Source organism: Halyomorpha halys, unplaced genomic scaffold, assembly GCF_000696795.3.
Source record: "Halyomorpha halys isolate HHAL.00 unplaced genomic scaffold, Hhal_1.1 Scaffold629.1, whole genome shotgun sequence".
Taxonomy (NCBI): domain Eukaryota; kingdom Metazoa; phylum Arthropoda; class Insecta; order Hemiptera; family Pentatomidae; genus Halyomorpha; species Halyomorpha halys.
This window is the reverse complement of record NW_027111602.1, coordinates 907,398-920,662: the sequence shown is the minus strand read 5'-3', so window position 1 is coordinate 920,662 and position 13,265 is coordinate 907,398. Positions and strand designations below refer to the sequence as shown.

Below are 13,265 nucleotides of genomic sequence, written 5' to 3'. Positions count from 1 at the left end.
TATATGTAAATAATCTAATCAATTATATTTACGTTCAAGCGTGATTCAAAATTAAAAACACTAATTAAAAAAAAAAATTAGGGAGTGGGAGGAGCTTTTTCCGTCATAAACATGAATTATTTGGCCTTACAATCGAAAGCAGACGGTGACTTGTTGCTATTTCAGTTTTTATGTTGTGAAAAATTGAAAAAAAAAAAAATTGATAAAATATTGATTTTCCATGACAAAATTTTGATTTTCGACCATGTAATTCATATTTATAATGAACAAAAATCAGCTGTCTCTCATCTTAAGAATGCCAGACCACATCATTCTTGTTAATGATGGAAATCCCCCCCTCTCCAGAAAAAAAAGTAATAATAAAGATATAATCAAGTATATATTGCCCAATTATTATTTGCAATTTTGACGGTGCGCCATACCCAAATTCGACGGACATAGCCTGCCAAGCAGAAAAAAGAAAGATGAGATGAACACTATAATCTAAATTCACAGTCTTTCGAAACATTAGCTATTTTATAAATAAAAAAATTTCTGAGTACAAGTTTTTAAAAACATTAACGGAATATCATTCAGTATTTATGCTATCAAACTCCACGATCGCTCAAAAAACCGCTACATACTTAAAAAACAAATATGTTAAAAAAATTCACTTTAAGATGCTATTTCATACTACTACTCAAAAATTTCACCAGCTCCAAAATCGTCCAGCATTGAAGTATTGCATCATGGTGGAGGCAGCCGTAAGGTTAAACATGTAATAAATTATTGAAACTAAAGTGTATTTTCATAACTAAGGTTTATTTTCATCATAGTTCATCAATTGAGAAACAAATATTTGCGAGACTTATTCCATCTTTTGATATATTCCGGTCTTCAATATAATAAACCAAAATAGCACAGTTTTTAAAGGAACATACACTTAATAGTCAGAGAAAATAATAAAGTTTATGATTTAGGTAACTTGATCACGTATCATGCTCTGTTTATACTACTTCAAAAGTAATAATACCACAAGGAAATTATTCGTTGAACAATAAATGGGACATCCGGTGATACCCAGCAATGGACTTCCCCTCAGTTATTGCTCCATACGGTAAAAGCTTAATGTGTTATTACAATGATATCTAGTATGCCCTGTGGACGGGTTTGGATGAGAACTTGGTTAAATTAACAGCCAATTGCCTAGTTAGCTCAGTTCTGATCCTAACCTCAGTCAGTCCCAAGACGGGGTGAGCTCAAGGATAAAACTGACAAAGAACTAGTCAACAGAGGGTGTAATCAGAGAGCGGCAATCGTTTTCTTTAGTGTAAGAATAGGTACATCTGAGGAGCAGCTACAACCAATGTACAGATTCAAGGTTCAATGAATTAAAAAAAATTAACGTTTAAGAACGAGAATGGACAAGATTTCGGGCAATTTGCACCGGACCCCGAGGCGACCCCAATATCCTCTTCTAAAAGTATTTCTGTCAATTCAAGAAGTATTGGAAATAATAATACAAAGAAACACTAGGATGTTTTAGGACAGTTATAAATACTATCAAGCGGGGAAATGTCTGGGAGGTAAAGTGGTACCGGATCGTAATCTTCCGCATGACCAACATAAGAAATGAGGAAACATTTTCAGAACTTCTTTATACTTGGTAAAAAATTGGATTTTGTTAATTTTCAAATCTGTGATTCTCATTATCGGTTGATTTAAATGAATGATTGAACCTATAATAAAATTCTTGATCTGCAGTTCTGCTGTCGTAGTGACTGAAACTCTATTAGTACAATTTCCATGTTTAGGATTGTTTCGCATTGTCTAAATGTTTTATAGAAAATGTGGTGATGTGAAATAACTTTCTAGAGTCCTTTTTCAATAATTCACTTTTAAAAAAACCCACGAAATATTCATATGTCAACTGATTGCACACATAGATTCAGTGGCATATGCAGGTGAAGACAGTAGAGGTATTCATGATCTTTAGTTTAACATGTTAAAGCGTGTTAAATGAAGACATATTTTCATATTTTATCATATTAAAACAATATAACATTAGGGGTATTCATGATCTTTAGTTTAACATGTTAAAGCGTGTTAAATGGAAAACTTATGTTAAATGGAGAAATAGATAGGTTACTTGCTCATAGTTAGTGTTTTGATTGTGTTAGTATTGTTTTGGATGTTTTAACTAGTACAGCCAATGAATGACAATAATAATAATGTAATGATAGTTGTCAATTAACTCACCTTGATTCTCTTCCCCACAAGTTAGAAGATCAACAAGGTATTCAGTGGACAAACTTTTACACAAATTCCACTTTTCACTCATTTTAGGCATGTTGTAATAAATTACTTTAATCAAAACTTAGAAGTAAACAACAACATGAAGTTTTTGAAGGAAAGGTTAAAGCGAGTTAAGTTGCTCAGAAAATCCGGTAAGAGCTCTTATGCAGTTGACATTTAGCATGACTCACAATCCTATACTCATAACATTTAACATTGTAAAAAATTTTACATTTAACACAACATCTTGAATACCCCTATGGTTGAGAGTCTGTTAATAGGTTTGTTAAATGGAGAATGACGCCACACAACTGACCAGCTGAGCTCTTCATCATTTTGTTTGTTGTGTTAGGTTACTTGCTCGTAGTTTGAGTTTTGATTTTGTTAGTATTGTTTTGGATGTTTTTAAAACTAACAAAGCAATGGATGACAATGATGACAGTTGGCAATTAGCCCATCTTGATTCTGTTCCTCACAAGTTAGAAGATAAACAAGGCACTCAGCAGGAAAACATGTTGTAATAAATTAATTTAATCAAAACTATTATTAATTTAATCAAACAATAACATGAAGTTTAAGAAGGAATGTTTATAAAACAAGTAGCTCAGAACATCCGCGAGGAGCTCTTATGCATTTACCATTTAACATGACTTTAAATAGGGCAGCTCAAAATCCCATACTTATAACATTTAACATGGTAAAACATTTTATTACAGTATAGGACTCCAAAGGGAGTCTTGACCGAAAAAAAAACAAAAAATATTTTGTATTTAGCACATCATGAATACCCCTAGTGTGTCGTTTTCGTTAAAAAAAAAAAGGTATTTAGACTTTATTTGGCTAAATATTATATTTTATAAATTATATAATGCGTATTTAAATTAAAATATAATAAAGAAAATCGTACTTTAAGTGAATTTCCAGAGGACCCCCTGCGGTAAAGTGTTTAACAGTTGCCTAGAATTAAAATAAAATTTTAAACCAGTCACTAAACTATACGTGAAAGATCAATTATTTTATAGAGATTTCGATGATTATATTAGATTCAAAGTTCGATTTCTTTTGCGCTTATGGATCACGTTTTATGATTACTGCAAGAATTAATAGGTGGGAATTGATATGTCTTTAACTCTGCTAAATAATCTAAAATTTGATTATCTTTCGTGGAATTGAAATGTGAAATGATAGCTATTGCAGATTTCAACAGTAATTGTTTCATATTAGAAAGTTGAAAAACACTAATAACCAACCAGTTCTCCATTAATACATTTATGGTTTCTTAACGGTTTTTTAAACTACATGTGACTGTTCCAAGGAATTAGCAATATATATATTCAAATACTAAGTAAATATACTAAAAAATCAGATTTTAGTTGTAGGATCCAATAACGGATATAAAAACAAAACTATCCGAAACTAAGCAACTAAATTTAAATAAGAAAAAAATACAAAACCTAAAGGAAAATAACATTTAAAATAACTCATAAAAAGCTAACTGATATTTATTCAATTTTAAGAATGAACTCGTTTTTCTACTCGGTTTAAGGTATTTATGTACTACAACACTGAGAAAAAACGTGTTGCCTTATACATTACAAAATTATTTTAAGTAGACTGGAAAGGTCGAAATTTATTCCGCCTTCAAATAAACACCAATCCAGGCCAGAATAGATTCCATGCACAGTCGGGCGAATGTTTATAAACTCGCGACTTGCTGAAAATTATCATTTCTCAAACACCTTTAAAATTTATATTAACTTATTCTCTAGGGATAGAAGTGTATCATAAATATATATTACAGTGCGTTTTAATGATCAACTTTTAGACAATTAGTTTTAAAAAATGGCCACTTTAATATATTTATCACAAATTAAGATGTTTTAAATTTTTTTAACTCAGTAATAATAATATAGATCAACTTTTGTAAATCATATATGTAGTGAATACAGTATTATTTCCAGAATATTACAGAAAAAGAAAGAAAAAAAATCGAATAATCAGTATTTTTAGATAGTTTATTTCCGATTAACTTATTTCATATCAATATAAATTCACAAAATGACTTCACAAAATTGTTCGTAAGGCATTATTTTAACAAAATCCCCCTCCCCCAAAAAAAAATTCATACGACCCCGTCAAACCTCAGGAGTTATCAGTATTTTAAAAAATTATATTTTGGAAAAGTTTATGATCCCATAGGAAAATTCTGAGAGGAAGCCGAAGGAATGTCTATTATTTTGGCATGTTGAAGACTCTAGAACTAGAGAAATGAACTTCTAGAACTAGAGAAATGAACTTCTAGAACTAGTGAAATGATCTTCTAGAACTAGAGAAATGAACAAGATACCAACAAATTAAGACGACCCTTCTTGCTTCATAAGCATTTGACAGTTAGGATTCATAAATTTCAGGTCTAATTGCCAACAATACTATAATTAAAGATCTGAAAATCCTTTTTAAAAAAAACTTTCACTCGTTCATTTAGAAGAAAAATTGCGAATTGGAAACTGTTTGAAAACCTCGATGTTTTCCAGACAGTCTAGGACTGTAGAACGAACTACGCTTGTATATGTTATATGTGTGATGTGAAAACTCTGAATAATTTCTATTTCAGCACTAATGGCGGTGCAAAATATAATATCGGGTTGTAAAATAAGTTAGTAGCGTTTTTTACTGGTGATTTCAATAAAAACTAAAAACTCAAAAAAAGATTTGAGACACTTGCATGAGATATGTTAAGAATTTCTGCGATATCCAGTGTCGTAGAGTGAGAGTTGCCTATGACCAATACTAGAATTTGGTCACCATCAACAGTAGAAGGGCGAGCCGTGTCAAAATTTCCGGTTCTAAACCGAGCAAACCCCTTACGGACGGTGCTTTCTTTTAAGGCTTCAATGTTCTCTGTGCAGAGGATTTTGCTTTTCCGAAATAAAAAATCATTAAATAACGAAAACGAATTTTTTTCTTCCATTTTGAGCAAGCAAAATACCACTTAAAGATGAGGTTGAAACTGATGTATAAAAGCACCTTAACTAATCTTTTTTTAAGCATAGTTAAACATTATAGACCAAGTAGACATGATTTTATAAACACACGAGAGGATGAAATTGAAACATTGAAAAACGCTACGAACTTATTTTACAACTCAATATATTGTGTATGGATATAATATATAATATAGCATAATACACATTATATCATTATCCTCAGTGAAAATTCATTCATGTCGACTCAGAACAAAAATAACTCAGGCCACAACTTAATTTGTTTTGTTGATGCAATTAACATCTGTATCATCCATAAATGGAAATATGTTTCATATGAGTTTTGATCTTAATAACTTGAAGAAGAAGGACAAGTAATCCTATAAGTTACTAATCAATTCTAGACAGAGTGAGAAGATTAAAATTTTTTCGGTGGGTCATCCTCAAAATAAAGGTCAACGGTCAAATAAAGGCCGGATTCGAACCGGACTCCCTAAAATAACGCCATGAAATCAAACTGTAAAGAATCTTCTTAGAGTAATATTATCAATAGCCCTTCTATTGTATTGGGAGATATACATTTAAAATTTTTTTTTTTCATAATTCTTTCTCTTAAAGTTTCTTTTCTTGATAGTTTTAATTACGATCATTACTACTAATAAAATACATAAAATCATCTGATGATACCATTTCTGTATATATAGATTTCTTCACTTTTTATCCGTTTTTTTATGTTTTAATTATTTATACATCAATTCAATTTATACAATAAATGAGAGATGATGAATATCCTACATATATATAACACGATAGCTTTATTAATAATTGATTCTGTGCTTTGAATAGACTTTCTTGAGAATATTATATTGTTTTTATGGATAAACCTGTTTCATGGTATCTCTTATAATTCTAATTTATTATAGAGAAGAAGGATAGATACCTGATACGAGAGTTCTCCGAGAGATAAACAAGTTCTTACTATAATGTTGTATCCAAAATAACAGAATTAAAATAAATATATATGAATTTAATATTTAGTATGCATGTCTTTTAATGCAATTTTGATTACATAACAAGATATTAGAGAGAATTGTAAACTTTTTACATTAATCTTTCTTTCAGTTAAATCTTAATGAGCACCCGCTAGAGAACGAATGTGACAAAAAACTATGCCTGGATCCAGCAGTACATCTTTCCAAACATAATTCCAGCAGGAGCGGTTATTCCAAAAGTATACATGAGGGCGTGGTGTCCCTAGTATTATAAAATAAAAATAAAATTACTTTTATAGCAGGAAAAAATAATAGAAAATATTTATTTGAGATTGCGTAAATCAACAGAAACGAGGTGGTGCTTCAGGTGAGCAATGAACCCCTTAAACTTGGTTGGGAGGAGATTTTGTGAAGGACGGTAAAAAAACAAAAGGATATTAGACGCCTTCAATTCATGATGGCAACTAAAGAAAAAATAGGGGTCCAAACCGAACGCTAAAAATCTGTCTAGTGAGAAAGCCTTCCTTCGCGTCCGACTCCAAGAACAAATTTCGACCGTCTTTTTTGTCCTGTGAAATTCTTAGTGTGTGAAAGGGTCTTCGGGATTGAAAAGAAGTTTTTAAATTAAATACCCTTAACTGAGGAAAAATCTGGCGGTTGAGCGTGATCTTTAACAAATTACCTCCTAGTAAAATCGTACAAGAAGCTGTACTATACAAAGTACTGAACCCCTGACCTTTTCATGGGTTGTAGCGGTACCAATTTTCGTATTTAGTTAAGATATCAAATGCGGAGAGTTTTGTAGAGTAGACATTAGTCCTCAATCAATCATCAAGGGAACTTTTTTATGTGAATTTGCTCTCTTAGAATTCTCTCTCGATAATCGTGTACAATACTTGACGTTCCTCTGCTTCTTCTTAACATAACAGATCTTGAACGAAAGGATTAAGAAAAGATTTGTTTATTGGCGATAGTATCACCATCAGACTAGTATGGAGCCGAAATGACAGTAAGAGTTGACAGTGTGCGTGTCAGACACTTGAAGGCTGATACAGCACCGTAACGCGGCAAAGAACTAATAAAATCAAGCAAAAAAATGTTATGCTAAATTCCTTCCTTATGATCATGGACGGAGCTTAAAAAAATGTTCTACTCGACCTCTTTCAGTCTTCCTATTGCTTTGCAATAATTTAAATAAAAACAATCTGTACTGATTCCGAAAACACACCGATAAGTTGACGTATTTTTGCGAATTAATGTGCAATTATTATGCAAATTTCAATTTTCGGCCATTTCATGGAGATTCACTTGAAACCTCCCTGTCGTTTCCAAAATCCTCGATGTCCGCTTACCGCTTAATCCTTTCCACCTATTTTTTTCTTAAGCCGCGTAGTACATTTGTTCTAATAAATAACCTGAATTCTGTAATGTTCAAATAAATGATTCTGCTCACCAGCTCTCACAAAGAAAAGTAGAACAACCATTATTTGACAAGCGCAAATCATACCTTAGATAGTACTAAAAAAAACACATAAACAAAAACAGGTGTGGGTAGTGATAGAATGGTGTATGTAGCTATAAGCGATTTTACTGATACTGTAGCACGTCCTAGACGTAACCAAATCAGGAGTGAATTGTTCTGTAATCAATCGATTTAGTACCTCATAAAGTGTTATTTAACAATGCATCATAAAACAACCTTATTTCGAATAATAGAAACATGAATCTCTATCAGTTCAGTCCATATTGATAAAAATAAGTACAAACAAGTTAAACAAATTTAAGAAATCAAACAGAAAAATATACGTTTCAGATAAAAAAATCGAAATTCAAATAAGTAAAAAATATGTCAATGAATTATAAGAGATTATTTTTAAAGAATTAATAAAAGCCTAGATAGGGCCGCCCATAGCTGAGTGGTTAAGACACAGTCTTACCAATTTGATGTCTATTGGCGGTGCCGGTTCGAATCCGGCCTAGGACGTCGACTTTTTTCATTGCGTGGCGGTCCCACAAAATGAAGAACTTTGACCCCCAACCATTGTTAGGCAGTATAGGACTCCAATGGGAGTTCTTGGCCGAAAAAAAAAAAAAATCTAGATAGAAGATATTATACATTAATTTAACGGTTAACACGGTACATATAAGTAACAGAAATGGGAAAAAGGTGAAACGTTACGAATGTCATAAGTTTGTTATTATCATTATTATTACGTTTAGTTATTAATCGAATAAGTTGTAATCATCTTTACGGTTTGTAGCAGTAGGAGTTAAGATACTAACTCATGACAGCAACAGTGGCGGTTCGAATCTGGCTACGAGATCAACTTATATTTCTCTGGTGGTCCCATGAAATAAAACTTGACCCCTCACTCAGTATTTCAGAAATGGTCAGGAAGGGAGTCATAAAAAAAACCAAAAAAAAAAAAAAAACATTTTTACCGTAATAAATTTAGCGGAAGAAGTTGACGAAAAATTGGTTCGAGAGCATCGTCATTTTACAAGGTTGTAAATATCAAGACTTATGTGGGATCATTTTAGATACTATATCTACAAATAAATAAAATTTTCGGCACTGATGATATAATTAATTTTCCAATTGATATTTTAAAAAATGTATGCGATTTACACCCTTAGTCAAACAGCATAAAGCTGGAGAATAATTTGACTTATGTATCTCTTAATATTTTTAAAAACAAATTTTATCACTCAACTACCAGCCAATTGAATATTATTCGATCAATTCATAAATGGCTATCCGAAAATCTAGAATGTTAATACAACCCTCTTTGCCGAAGATATAGCGTTATATTTCTTATCTTATTGAATTAATATAATCATTACTAAACTAAAAGGAGCTTTAAAAAATTAAAACATAGATTTACTTTAAAATTGTATCTAAATATTAAATTAAAGTAAAAGCTATAATTTTTATAAAATGATTACCCTCTCTCGAACATAGTTAAAATTCCACTCCTACCTTACTAGCCAAATCCGTAAAAAACTTTAAGCTAGACAATTAACTATACTACAACCAGTAGTTAATATTAATTTAAAATTATACAAGGCCAAAAAAATAATGTCAGGTACGTCTAGTTCGCGCCTGCGCACTCTTCTCCCTCCTTTACCCACATGCAAACTCATCTTAGATGTACCATAATTAAAAAAATCATAATTCTATCTTAGGCATTGTAGCAACAATTTCGGTACTAATTCTCCAATTGAGCTTGCCATTAAGTTTTTTTTAAGTAATCCACAGCGAAGTTGGTGATTACCTAGTTATCTACAGGTGACCAACCTATTCTAACCATGGTGGGGAGTCAAGTTCTTCATTTTGTGGGACCACCACTTAATGAAAAAAGTCAATGCCCCAGGCCGAATTCTAACCGGCGTGGCCCGCAGATCTGAGAACGATAGAACAAGGCTAAGACCATCTGAGCTACGGACGGCCCCTGTCATCAAGTTTAAAAAGAATCAATGAGAAAAGAGAAGATCAAGAAAATGTGAAAAATCGATTCGATAAACTGGTACTTCATTGAACTGACCCTTCATTAAAATAGAATTAGTACTTCATACATATATAATACATGAAATGTATTACTTTACTCAGTCGTATCCCTTTGGCTTTATAAGGTGCTGATATCAGTCCAGCTAAGGTGGTATAGTCTAGCTATAAACTGAGGCTACGCCATGGAATTAATGGACTATAGCTAGACTACACCATACCTTACCATACCATACCTTACCTTACCATACCTTACCTTACCATATCATACCTTACCATACCCTACCTACACCGACTTATATGTTCCTACCTTACATATGTAATTTTAGTTCCGTACAACTTTTCCATTCTGGGAGTCTTGGTTATTGATACTGATGGGAGCTCGAAAACTAGTATTTCCATCGAAAAAAGGAATTCGAAATGTTGCACGAACGTAATACTTCCTCTTACTCTATATTTCATATCCAGGTAAGTGAAACTAAACATTTTAATTTGCAATTCATTTTTTTAAACATATGTAAATTTAAAACATGAAAATGATTTAAATTTTGAAATACTCCTTTTTAGACATTCAACACAAAAAAAAAAAATAAATGATCTGAAACTTAACTAAATTAAAATCACAATTCAAGGTGCAAGTGAACATAGATAAGAAAAAATAAAAAGATGTTCTCCGATATACCACCCGCGTTGCAACATAATATTCTGAGCTGTCACCAAAACCAACGAGGCGATCCGTCAATAGAATGGAGATTGGGTCAAATGGCTGACTGCTACTGGAAAGGTTCCTTTATACAACGAAGTCACCAGCAATCCTACACCAGTAATTGGCAATATGGTGATCGATCAGCAACGCAGGAAAGATACACAAGTGATACTATTGTAATATCTGGCTGCAATCCTTTAATGCCCCAAACAGTTTGTCTTCAAAACCCCAACAACCCAAACATGTTTCACAGCTACAATGTCGGCAATGATAGCTATCCGTCAAGGAAGCCCCAAAAGTCTTTCGCTAATAAGCAGACGAAGCAAGCAAAGAGGACAAAGGAGGAGGAAAGTGAATATTGTAAACAATTATGTAAATATCACATAGAGAAAGCAGTAGCGGAGATATGCCAAGCAATGGAAATGTATCCGAAATCATCGGTCGAAAGTGGAGAACGAATGATAAAAGACACGGTATTTAGCAGAAAAGATGAGAAAAATAAGGAAGAAGTAGAATTGGAAGAACAAAGAAAACTAGAGAGAAGTAGAAGAATTTTTCCGAAATGGCATAGAAAAGGCGGAAAGATCTCTAACAGAGACGAGGAAGAAAAAAATGAGAATAAATCATTAACAAATGCAAATTACGAACAACTTTCAAAAAAGATAGATACCTGGGCGAAACTCAACTGCCATATGATCCGAGATATTTCTAAGAAGTTATCAGATCATCAATGCTGTCAGTGTAGAAAGCACCAGGATGACTCAGGCAATATGTTACCTTCTTCAAAGGATCTCAGTAGTGAAGTGACGAAAGAATTTAAATGTTTTTACAAAGAATATATTGTTAGCCAATATGAAGAGATGTTAAATTTTATGCATACCAGTGAAGTGAAAATAAAACCTAAGAAATCCCGCATTACACTTTGGCAAAAAATAAAGCAAAAAATTAAAATTGGTTCAGTGAACGAACAGAATGAGGGAAACAATGAAGTTAAACAAACAGAGAATAATAAACAGTACATTTAATAAAGTTTATAAGCCAGATTAAAAAACAAAAAAAAATTGCAAATATATAAATATATATTTATATATTGCAAATATATATGGCATTTGAAAGAACAAAGAAATGTGAAAGAAAACCAAATAACATTGAAGAAGGTGGCAATAGTGATCCACATGTATCTGGGGAATTCACCTACAGAAATCACATAATTACGGCAGCAAACACCAATACAATAATTATTTGGTTCTTCACGTATCTTCACTAATGTATCTAAAATATCGGACCAATTTTTGTTTTTATTTTATATTATTACACTATGCAAGTACTGTTCAAACGAGCATCAAGTGGGTTCTGGATGATTTATAGATGAATTATTTTTAAAAATTAACAAAACCAAACGTGATCAGGTTTTCAGGGGGAATTTCTGAAACAAGGGCGCCGTATCTTTGCTGATACTGGTCTGAATTAAAATTTTATTAATTTTTTTTGGAGGGGAAAGGGGGGCTCGTAGGGCTCTAAAACGGAGAGATGAGTCAGCAATTGCAAATAGAAAATTTGAACCGACTACAATACTCTCCTAGACGGTAGGGAAACTAAAACTTGGGTACGAAGTCTTACTACCTCTGCTAAAACTAATCGGTTTTTATTTATTTTATTTTTTTTTCAGGTAAGGTGATAAATATTCTATTTACAAGATTACATCTTCATATACTATTTTTAATAAAAATCGTCCTAGATTTTCGAGCCAAATGTACAAATACAAATATGAGCCTTTCAGCTGACAGAAGACTTAATTCTTCAAAATCAAAATCCTCAGAAAAACACTTTAAACATTATTTCTCGTTGCCAACTTATTACTTACCTTTCAAAAGTATGACAGAAATTTAGAAATACAAAAGTTTACTAATATTAATATTCTGATCTTAATAATTTGTTCAATGCCAATTTTTTTAAAAGTCAATACTGAAACTATATAAACTGATTTGTAAAGGTATATGATCAATTATTTTAAAAAACGTTTGCTAAAAAAAACAACATGCAATTGCATAAAAGTCTTAGTCCTAATTATAACGTATTCGTTTGTATGTGTGTATTTTTTTTTTTAAACAATTTGAGCTCACAATACTGAACAATTATTGCATTAAACGTATTCAGTCTTTTGACGTGACAACGTCTTATAAATCATTTTGCGGGATGCCATGTTAGAAAAAGTGTCCCGTAACGGAAATTGACTTCGTTTAACATATGGATATTATATCATATGTATAAAAATTAATTAATGTATAACCAAGCAAAAATAAATATCTGAATTCAATATGTGAACTGGTTTATTATTTCAAATATATAACATTGGATTGATTTTAATTTATATTTATGTAATATTAGCATAGAGTATACGTATATATAGAGTTGTCACGGAAATATGTCGCCTCGGCGCTTCGCGCCGAGGCCTACACGGGCACGGTTTTTTTAAAAACTAACGAAATAACTAAATTCCTTCTGATAAATGAAATGTACGAACCTATCTATTCATTACTGGAATTATTCGTGTAGTACTTTGGTTATTTCCAACATGCAACGGTTCCTTACAAATACACATCCCTACATGTTAACATTTAGTAAGTTTCTTTCATTTCTGCTAATATAGAGAGTAAAGTGTTGAGTTTTATAACTGTTTGGAATGCACAATATTACACCAAGTTTTAATATTGATTGGCGTCAACATCACTAACAACCCACCAATGGGTTAAAGTAAATTGTTTTAGAAGATAGGGTTATTCCCGCAAGTGATATGTTTATTA

The 13,265-nt window shown here is 31.9% G+C and overlaps 1 protein-coding gene across 2 annotated transcripts in view; it reads right to left on the bottom strand.

Annotated features, from left to right (window-relative positions):
* Pgant1 (Polypeptide N-Acetylgalactosaminyltransferase 1) overlaps positions 1-13,265 on the bottom strand; it is a 49,091-nt gene that overhangs the window by 17,860 nt on the left and 17,966 nt on the right. The window contains exon 1 of one of the 2 annotated variants that reach the window (XM_014427300.3): positions 10,066-10,087. The exons of the other annotated variant lie outside the window; for it this stretch is intronic. The gene's annotated coding sequence lies outside the window, so the exon portion shown is untranslated. Of the gene's footprint in view, positions 1-10,065; positions 10,088-13,265 lie in introns of those variants that run through there. 2 annotated transcript variants of the gene reach the window in all.